This window comes from Fulmarus glacialis, unplaced genomic scaffold (genome assembly GCF_000690835.1).
Source record: "Fulmarus glacialis isolate BGI_N327 unplaced genomic scaffold, ASM69083v1 scaffold37138, whole genome shotgun sequence".
Classification (NCBI taxonomy): Eukaryota; Metazoa; Chordata; class Aves; order Procellariiformes; family Procellariidae; genus Fulmarus; species Fulmarus glacialis.
The window spans coordinates 25,320-35,794 of NW_009230804.1; positions in this window are offsets into that span (position 1 = coordinate 25,320).

Below are 10,475 nucleotides of genomic sequence, written 5' to 3' on the forward strand. Positions count from 1 at the left end.
CAGGGTGGGACGGGACGACGATGACAACCTGTGTGTGGAGAGAGGGGAGCTTTTCATTGAACTGTATTACATTTCTTTTGTTAGTTGTGCTACCTGCAGTCAAACTGAGATATGTAGTTAGTCTTCATGTTTTTGTTTAAAAATGTGGGCATAAAGGAAAAGGAACAATCATTTCCGATTTTGCCAGTGGTGCACATAATACTACTTTCAAGTTCCCTACTTCTCCTCTCCTAACGCATTATGTTATTAATCAACATTATGAGAAAAGTCCATTAAATTATCAAGAATAATTAGAAGATTACTATACTTAAACCAATGTTTTTATCATTTGATATATAACAAAAGGAGAGATTACAGGAAAATATGCATGACAATGTGGTTGGTTGTGTTTGAATACTGAATGTTTTGCTTAGTCTTAAATAATGCAGTTAACAGTTTTTAGTTAAAAAACCCCCAAACTTCTGAAAGGCGTTGTTATACTTTGTGAGCTATAAAATGCTATTATTGCAAATTTTTTCATCCAATGAGTACACAGGTGCCTAAGAATAAATTTTGTACTCTTGGAAAATCAATATGCCTTTTGTTAGAGGTATATGCATAGTTATATACACAAGCTGGATTATTTTAATTAATTTTAATGACACTTACTTACAGCATGATGTTGATCACCAACAGCCACCTATGCCCATCTCAGCCAGTGATTTCCAGTGCAGTGCTCTGCCATAGTTCTCCATCCAGTCTGGATAAGCCACTAATTCCTATCAAAAATGAAGAGTAGAATATCTACAAAGTAATTTGCCTTTCTTCTTCTTCTGAATACATCATAGATTCAGTTGAGTTATGTCCTGGGCCCTTATTTACAAATGATATCTACACAGTCTATAAATAATCGCTGGCTGAAAAGTCTGTGAGGTTTAGGTACATGATGCGTATACCCCAACTGGAATGAGCATGTTAAAAGCATCTTAAAGAATTCACAGTGGTAAATTCTTGCAGCTAGTAAGACAAGTTGCTTCTTATTCTGTCTCCTTGTTAAGAAAATTCATATTTAGTTGTAGATACCATAGTTTAAATGAATAATCTCAAGTAACATTCTTGATGCATTTATAATTCACACTATTAATAATAGTATGGTGTTTACTTATTTTTGTTACTTTAATTCACAAAGAGAATGTGTCTGAGAAAGCAGAAAAAAAGCGGTAAACTACAACTCATTTTTTTGTATATCGCATCCATGTGGGAGAAGTATACTGCTACATCTGTGTACACCATCTTGGTGTATCTGTTGATCCCTGTTTCTTCAAATATCTGCACATGTGAAACACACTCTGTACATGGTTAACATACTTTGTATATAGACTAGGAACTTAGTAAACAGATCTAATTTATCATAAATAACAAAAGCTCTCATATGGTAGTGCATCAGAAGTTAGTGTTTAAAATTTTAAGCCTTAAAAAGCAGTGTTTACAGTGTTACAGATCAGCACTTTAATCGTTATTGACTGATGTGAAGTAAAGCTAGCTATGTCACCAGTGTCACTCGATTTTTCACTTGATGAGCATAATTTTCAGCTTAGTAATTACCAATGTTGAAATACTATATATATATATATAAAAAATATAATTTATAGACACGTAATTTTCAGGGGGTTAGTGAATGTATGAATCTGAAATACTCTGTTTTCAATAGTCTGTTTTTCTGAGATTTTTTTTTTTTTTTTTTTTTTCCTGCACTTGTGTATTTCTTTTCCAGTCTTCTGGTAGGGAATATCTGTAGGTGATTTTGGACTAGTGACTGGTAATAGTCACTTGATAATGATAAAAAGTGTTAGATACTGAATTTTTGTTTCCATAACTGTATTAAACTGTGGTATTTGAAATAATTTTTACCTTCTCTGGAGCAGCTTGCTAAAGATCTGCTTCCCTAAAATATAATTGTGTGCTAAAACTGTGTTGGGTGGTCTATAGGAGTGCAAGTAAAAATAATGGAGTGATGTTAAGCAAAGGAAAATGTAGGCACATTATTGGGAAATATGTTCTGACGTTGAAATTTGTTTTACTGCTGAAGTGTTTGCCAGAGGAAGTGGTAGCAGCCCCATTGCGTCAGTCACTTGAAAACAGACTGGACAAAGGAATGGAAAATGCACTGTAAGAAACTATCCTGCATTGGCAGTATAGTACATTAAATGACTTAATAGGTGTTCTCCATCCCAAAAACCTGTGAATCTCTGCTTGCCTGCCCAGACTACCGTATAAGTGAGCTCCATTGGTCTGTGGTGCAATGAATGTCTTCACTAAGGAACTTGTATTTACAAGCAGACTGACCGACTGACACACACACACACACAAGTTAAAGAGCAATAGAAGTTTTTGCAAGTTGCCTCATGAAAACAGGTTTATCATCCCTCATTAGGTGCCACAGGTTGGTTGTTCAAAGTTTGTTGTGTCTTTTGTAGTCTAGATGGAACATTTCACAGTGGTAAGTCTGACAGATGATTCTCCACTACAGCAATAGAAGTTGGCATTGTAGACATCTCCGTATTGAGGTGAGCTTACAAACAAGCCCTCGAAGATCAGTTTGGTTTTCCTTTCCTAGCTGAAAGGGAAGAATAATTATCTCTTATTTGCTTATTGAAGTAAATAAACTTTAGAGTTTAGAGATTAAAAACTTGTCTGTGGTTTCTCAAAATTACCTGCCCCTCTTTTGTACTGGCTCATTAAGGGTCTTGTTAGCCAGAGCCCTGTTTTGAAGGCCAACGAGACCTGCAACAACTTAGGGGAGTGTAAGAAGGCAGGCTGCATCCAGATGTGAAATCCCTTTGACAATTTTTTGTATAGCTGTTACTATGAGCGTAAGTAAAGATCAGGGGAGTAATTTACAGCACAGTGTAACAGTCATTCAGAAGACTACAATTTACAATCTAATTCACCTGTTGTTTAGTTGATGAAGAAGTAGGTTCCTTCCATGAACTGATGTCTACCACCAAAGCTAGATGCTTAAAAGTAAATGCTTGCAACTACTCCAACACAATTCTGACAGGATGAAACCAAACCTACGTCTCCAAATCCTTTTAAAAGTCTTCATAATGGTTAATATATAATAGCGATATGTATGTAAGATTTATGTAATGAATGAGTCTACTTAGATGGTTTTTTTTGAATGGATGGAAAAATTCCCCAAGTCACAAATAATTCGTATCTGATTTAGAGGAGATATCTATGTAACATGTTTATTTTGCAATGTCATAGTTGCATGTAATTTTAAAAGTATCAGAATAAGAATTATAATCTAACTTAAGGGAAGTTTATAAGGATTTTAGTACTTTCTTACTTATCTTTTTGAAATGGTGATCAAAAAAGATAAAATGCTGTCTGAGTTTTATAAATACTTGTTCTAGCTGTATCTCAGCCTGATGTAGCTGAGCCTAAAAAGCTATGCCTTTAAAAATTTTGTGATTTATCTTCCTTATGACAGGTGGCTTTGCCGTAGGGTGTTCAGCACTCTGCCCTTAGGAACTGTTTTTAGGGTGGTGAGGGCAAAGTAGACTGTTAAGAGTCACATTAAAATAACAATGGGTTTGGTATACAGTGGGACTTGTGTGTCAAGCCAGCTGCAGTGCAAAATGGGCCACACACACAGAGATCTCAGTAAGGGGCCATTGAGGCTGGGCCAGCTAAACTGCTGCCACCTAAACAAACACCATCACAGAGTCAGTGATTTAGCGCTTGATCTAAGTAGGTGACCACTTGGAAGTAAATCTTTCCAAGTACTTTAGCGAGTCACTCCACATACAATAAATAATGGAAATCCGGCAAGATTTTTTTTTTGTACTGGCAATTAAATTGATTAAATAGCCTTTGATAAACAATTATTTGAGTGCTAGCAGTCTTCTTTTTTACAGTAATGTGACAGGCTCTGTGTTTTTTTTTTTTTCCCTTGCCTTTTGCGTAAATTTGTAAACAGGGAGGATATGAGCTTACGAAATTCCACCTTAGATAGAGTACTGTTGCTAATTAGGTTGATGGAAGAGATGCTGTTACTTATCTCCCGTTTCCTGTGGCTGCTTTTCCGTGGTCGGTTCTGTGAGTTCCTTGTGAGTTTACTGCAAGTTAAAAATAGTTGGAGAAATTCATGCTAACCAAAACTTTTCACAGCATACTGAACGAGTGAAGTAGAATTGGTAGAGCTTTTTATGCTGTCCAAACTGTCTTGGTTCAAGGTTTGAATAGTTACTTTGCTCCAAACCACTGAGGATATGTTGTTTGGATAACAAAGGTCGCTGAGAGTTCAGATTGTTTCCCAGGCAATTTGACTAACTTCTCAACTGAAAAGACAGAAGGATGAAATGATTAATTTTTAGGTCAGTGTAAACGCAATGATGCTTGTGTATCATTTATATCTATGTACTTCAAGATTTAAGAGCGTGCACTTGAATGAGTTTCTCGGAAGCCCCGTTTAGAAATAGCTTACTAATGTGCCTTATATAATAAAAATATCAAGTGTTATCTTTTGTGTAATCTCAGACTTCTAAGTACTACATGATTTTCGCCATCTCACCTCATGTGTACCTTTATGAACTCTTCAGATCTTGTAGGTACACTTTAAATGCAGTGGATCACTTCTGTAGCCTTGAGGTAAGAAAAGCTTTTTTTTTAAAAAAAATCTTTTTTCCCCCCAAATATTAATATGTGTCTAATATTTGACAAAAGTCCTGGAGAATTAAGTTATGCTATTTTCCTTGTTTAGCTGTTTGATTGTAATCTTTTTATTGGTTTGGAGAAGTGCTGGGGGGACATATATTTAACATACCAGTAGTATATAGGTTTAAAAATGCGGGATTGTTGAAAAAGGAAGAACCAAAGGCTGTAATGAGTAAATACTCTCCAGTTTCTCTCTACCTGTTAGGATTTGTGGATTTCACTGGAACTATCCAACTGAACAAAAATAGTACCTTAACTGTTTTAAGGCCTGTTGTAAGTGACACTATAAAGGGCATTTTCTTAATTCACGAGTGCAATGATGGTCTAAATATATTAAAAATAGCTGTAAAGTGTTCTTAAAATAGCAAAATAACAGATACTGATTTCATTTATAGAAGAAAAATTGTCAATTGTCCTTTCTCCCTCCTGATGTTACTGTATTGTCTCTCCTCCGTTCCTCTCAATTCCTTCAGATTTTCCCTTTTTGACATACCTGCTGTGCATTTCAAATCTCTGTTTAGACATCAAGGCTTACTTTTACTTGTACAGCTGAGTACAAATGCTTTCATATTAGGAGGAAAATCTTTAAATCATGGCATATTGACAAGTCTTAGGTTCCCAACAAAAATACAGAGGACAGTAGTTGCTCTGGAAAAGCGATTACTGTGTGTGCGTTTTAAAACTTCACTACAAGACTCTAGTCCCATATTCTCTGTAAAGATGAACAACAGTCAGAGCTTGAAGAACAATAAGAATCTCACCTGTATTTCTCTTTAGAAATGCTTTTGCAGCTCTGGAGGAAGTGTTATCTTTCTACCTGCAAAGGCACAGGAAGACCCTCAAGCTCAGGATAATAATGTTTTGTTAAATTTTGCATTCACTAAAATAGAACCTTTACCAGTATAAAATATTGAATGGATATGTTTTAACTCTCAAAGCTTTGAGTAAATGCTTCCAGTTAATTTCAACATATATACTAGTTCTGCTACTGTTACATATTGAAATTGCTTGAAACGTAAGAAAAGAGCAAATTTGACATGTCCAGTATTTTTAAAAAATCAGCAAATACAGAAATATCTGTATAATCTGATGCAGAAATAAGGTAGCTGTAGTACTTGCAGTCAGAAAAGTGTAATGCTTCTTGTTGTTTTCTTCCCTTAAGTTGCAGTGATGTGAAATCCTTATATCTTTGCTTGCTCACTTATCTCATTAAATCACTGTGTATTCGTAATTCTGAACATAGAAATAAAGTTTGCTCTGAACAGTGAAAACAAGTTCCTAATTTCATTGTCCAATGTGCAGAGCAAAGTCAAATATTTACTGATGGAAAAGTACTAGTCCAATTTTCCTACCTTACCATAAACACTGTAAACTGTTGTTTCTGACCTTAGGATTTTACAGAATGCTAATTACTGCCTGTTAGATGTCAGAGAGCATGCAGAGTGAGTTTGTTTTTTTATGATGGAGGACAAAGTCTAAGACTCTTTGAGTTAAGATTTAAAATTTGAAGCCAAATTACATATATATTTGAAATTTTTGGTGAGTAAATATTCATTTAAAATTGTTCTAAAAGATATTAGTATCACTGGAAAATCCTTTGGAAGGTAGGTTCTCTGTTTTTCAAATCTTGAACATTGTTCTTTCACAGAAACACTTTTCCCAGAGAGGTAAATACCATGTACGATGTCAAAACTAAGTTTCTGGATAGCATGGATAGCATCATTCTGTGGAGAAGCTCTTCCGTAGAAGATGATTTGTCTTTTTAATTTTTTTTTTTTATTCCTCTCAGATGCTCCTGCAAATAGTGTTTGACATTTCATTTAAAATTTAGTTTGAATTGCTTTCTTGGATATAAAACATAACTGGTACTAGTTTGGGTTTTTTTTGATTTTCAGAACACAAATCCTTGTCTTTCTGCATTTGTTCTTCTCTGGCAAATCTAAGTTTTGGGTTTTTTTTAAGACTTTGAGGTACAGATTTTCGTTCTGTTCATATAAGCACATAAGTCTTCTCAGTGCACGTTTTCTTCATATTGTCTTCTCAGTGCATGATTAATACCTGTAGGTTATTAGTGTACCACAAATATGTAAGCATATGCTAATTTGTGGTAACAGAACCTTGCCAATGCTCTTAGGAGCTGCAGAGATACCAAAAAGTGGAATTTGGAAATAGTCAGGTTTTTCTACTGCTCATTCAATCTGGATAATTGCAACATTTCCTTATTCTAAATCTTTTAATCTGACTTAAATATTGAGCGGGGAGCGAGGTAGGGGCCATGGAGTGGGGAAAAAAACCCTCCAACACTGAGATATAAGTAGGAAAAGAAAAATTACACACATCTGTCCTCATCATCTCCAGTAATATACTGCATTCTTCAATCTAGGAATTGCTGTTGTGGCCCTTATTAGCAAATAGCATCCATCACATTGAAATCAGATGAGTAAATCTCATCAGATTTAGTCTCCTACATACTACAGGGGACTTAAAAGGGAACCTCTTAGGTGAGAGAAGGTCCTCTGGTTTGTAAAATGATGCTTTTCAGTAATAGTTTCTATCAATAAACAGAAATATTTCATTTTAGTTTTGTCTTGCATCTCTACATTCCTATATTTTCTTAATAGAAGCTGTTTATCAATGATTTGCATAATCAGGTACAAGCTATATTATAGTTTGTGTGCGCGTATACATGTAAACTGGTAAGTGTGGGTTATTGTGCCTTTAGTCTAAACCTATTTTAAATTGTTTTTTTTCTTACTAGAAAGCAGTGCATGAAACATACTCTTCATTATTGGATGATGCTTAATATATTTGCAGTTTAGCTTGGAATAAAATTCTTAGCTAAAATGACTTAAAGCAGAATTCAAATTACCATCCTCATCAAATTTTCAGTAGCTTGTTACATTTTATACTAGTTCTCTGTGCACTTAGTTGATCGCTATACAACTCACAAAGCAATAGGATGTAGATTTTCATGGCTTCATACTGAACTCGTTACCTTGCAGTTGTGTTTTGTAGCTGTTCAGTTTTAACTAGAATGAGAATGTTATTCTATGTATAGCTAGTCCATCCCAGAAACATTATATGGATGGATTTTTCTGTTCATTTGGAATAAACCTGACCATACTCCTTCTCTCTAGCCTGAATCTATACTCTTCTCCTCTGAACTGAATCACTCTCGGGGGAAAAAAAAAAGTTTATGAACTATCTGATGTAGCTTTTAGAGACTTACTAACTTGAGCTATTGATTGGCAGTTAACAGTGCAAGTGAAAATTCCAGTCTAGATGAGAGGTCTAAGCCTGAGGTAATGTGGTGAACTTGGAAGTCTGAAGTTATATAGTTGGAGAAGAATTATGAGCTTATCTAGCCTCTACAAGTACTGTTTTATTCACAATTTAAAATACTGTTTAAGCTAAACAAAAATCCTATTTAACAACCATGCATATAATGTCTTCTTTTAAATAATACAGAGACAGCTGATAATTTTTTTTTTTTAAGGTTTGTTTGGGCTAAAAATTGAAAACAGAAGAATTTACTATCATCTTTTACTTCCCTGGGCTCACAAAGGAGTTAAAACAATGTAGTCTTGCTACCTGTTTTGAGAAACCGATTTTCTAAATCAGCCGTTCACCACTTCAGTTTTTTGGTTTTGTCAGTGTCACTGAAATTGTATACTGAAATACATTAAGCAATGTAGTTTTAATCTCATTAAGAAATAATGAGATGTTGTCTAGGACATAGGTCGAAACTGAGAATGTTAAACAAGAATGTAAATACTAGTGAATAGCAAACAAAGGATCTTTAAAGGGATGTTTCAAATATACACATGTGTAATTATAGTCAAAGATGAAAATTATGTCCTGTGTCAATGGACATTATTGAACCCACTGAAATGATAGCTTGCTTCATGTTGTCTGTTAAACAATGAAGATTTCTGTAAAGTCAGTCATCTTGGTTATCCGTTACTCTCCAAATATCCCCCTCCCCCCAAACTCTAGGGGGACTGAGTTAGTAGTATTGTGTATTAATAATGACAGTTGTCTACAAGCTGACAACGGTTTACTGGAAGGCAGCCCTGAGGTTTGGTGCTTATTGTAAAGCAATTGTCTGTCTCTGGATGTTGTTTTAATCTTCTGGGTCTTGCTCCAAATAAGATAGCATGACTATCTCCTCTGTGGTTGCCTTCCACTGAGACTTTACCTATGCCGTTACAGTGAGTGCACTGGAACAAAATCCATGCCTGAAGGTAGAGAAGTAAGAAGCATCCTCCTCTGGTCACTCCCATCCCTACTTGTCCTAGTGTGGCGATGTCCAGAAAACAACTGTATTTCAAAAAATGGCTTTCATGGCATGTCAGCAACAAAAAAAAATCAGTACCTAGACACATTTATAGATTTTTCGGGATTACTTATGAAGAAAATCTGTATACTTGAGATCGTCTGTGTTTGTGATCTGTCAATATTTTTTATTTTTAAAGAACTGCATTAAAATATTTAGTATTTATTTTATTTTATTACATACTAATCGGTATACAACAAACCAATTATGTTTCTGAGAGACCCAGCTGAAGCTTTTGTTAGCTATGATGAGGGCAAAAACATGTTTTCATTGGCCATAAATAACTAAATGTGAATTCTCTCTTGTTCAAGAGATCAGAAGAATAATCAGCCTGCTGGTACACTTGTGTGTTAGGTTGAAAAATCTGTAAACTATATAACTAAGATGTTATGCTTTCAAGAGTCCTTGCAGGCTATGAGTGAATTATTCAAGGTGTTTGGGAAAAGGATATTTTAATAAGGCTGTTATCTGGACATGTGGTAACAGAAGTATTGTGCTAACCAGTGGAAGTGAGTATGTTATACATATTAGCTATCTGACATACTTATAGTTTAAAAATTCTTATTTCAGTGATACAATCTGGGGATAAAAACAGCATGATTGCAAAAAGAACATCCTTTCTCTGGAAAAGAAAGTTTATGTACCAGTCCTTTATCTTGAGAGAGGATGAGTAAAAGAAGCAAACCAACCAAAGCTGTTCCACAGTCACCTCCAAAATTGCTTGATTAGTAATGAAAAGTTTGTCTCTCTGCTCCTTCTCTGCAAGCATACAATACATCTTGTAATAGCTTTAGTAATTTTCATGGATTTTAACAGTTTATCCTAAACTCTGTCACTTTATATTTCGTTGGTAGAAAATCAATGTACATGTCCACCTTTAATAACATCTAACAACACAAAAAGGTACATATAACTCTATCAACTTAATGATTGAGGGCACCAAAGAGTGCAAATTATTCAAGGTAAAGGCATTCTTAATTTGTGATAAAAATAATTCCGCCAGATTGCATGTGGGAGGGGTAGGTGGACAGGACTTGTCTGTTAACTCCGTAGTAGGCAGGCTACACCTTGATTTTTGAATGTCAAAACAGATTCAAGGGGCATTAGAAATGGATGAGTAAACTGGTTTTGAGAGTGAGAAGAGTGAAGTGAACACTTGGGCTCAACAGCTTTCACAAGACCCTCATACATGTTGTCACTACGAAATCCTGATGAAGGCCTGACTGTATGTATTGCAAATGCATTTGATTTACGATGCTAATTTAATTTTCCTTTTTGTCTGTGGTCCTTGAGAATTTTTTAATCAATTATTCTAAAGCATCTATTTTCTTTGTGGTTAGAATGCCAGGAAGATGTTAAGTTACAGAGTATTTACCACAGGATAAGACTGAGACCATTCACTGTGACTAAGTATCTTGATTTGTGGAAAAAAATTGGG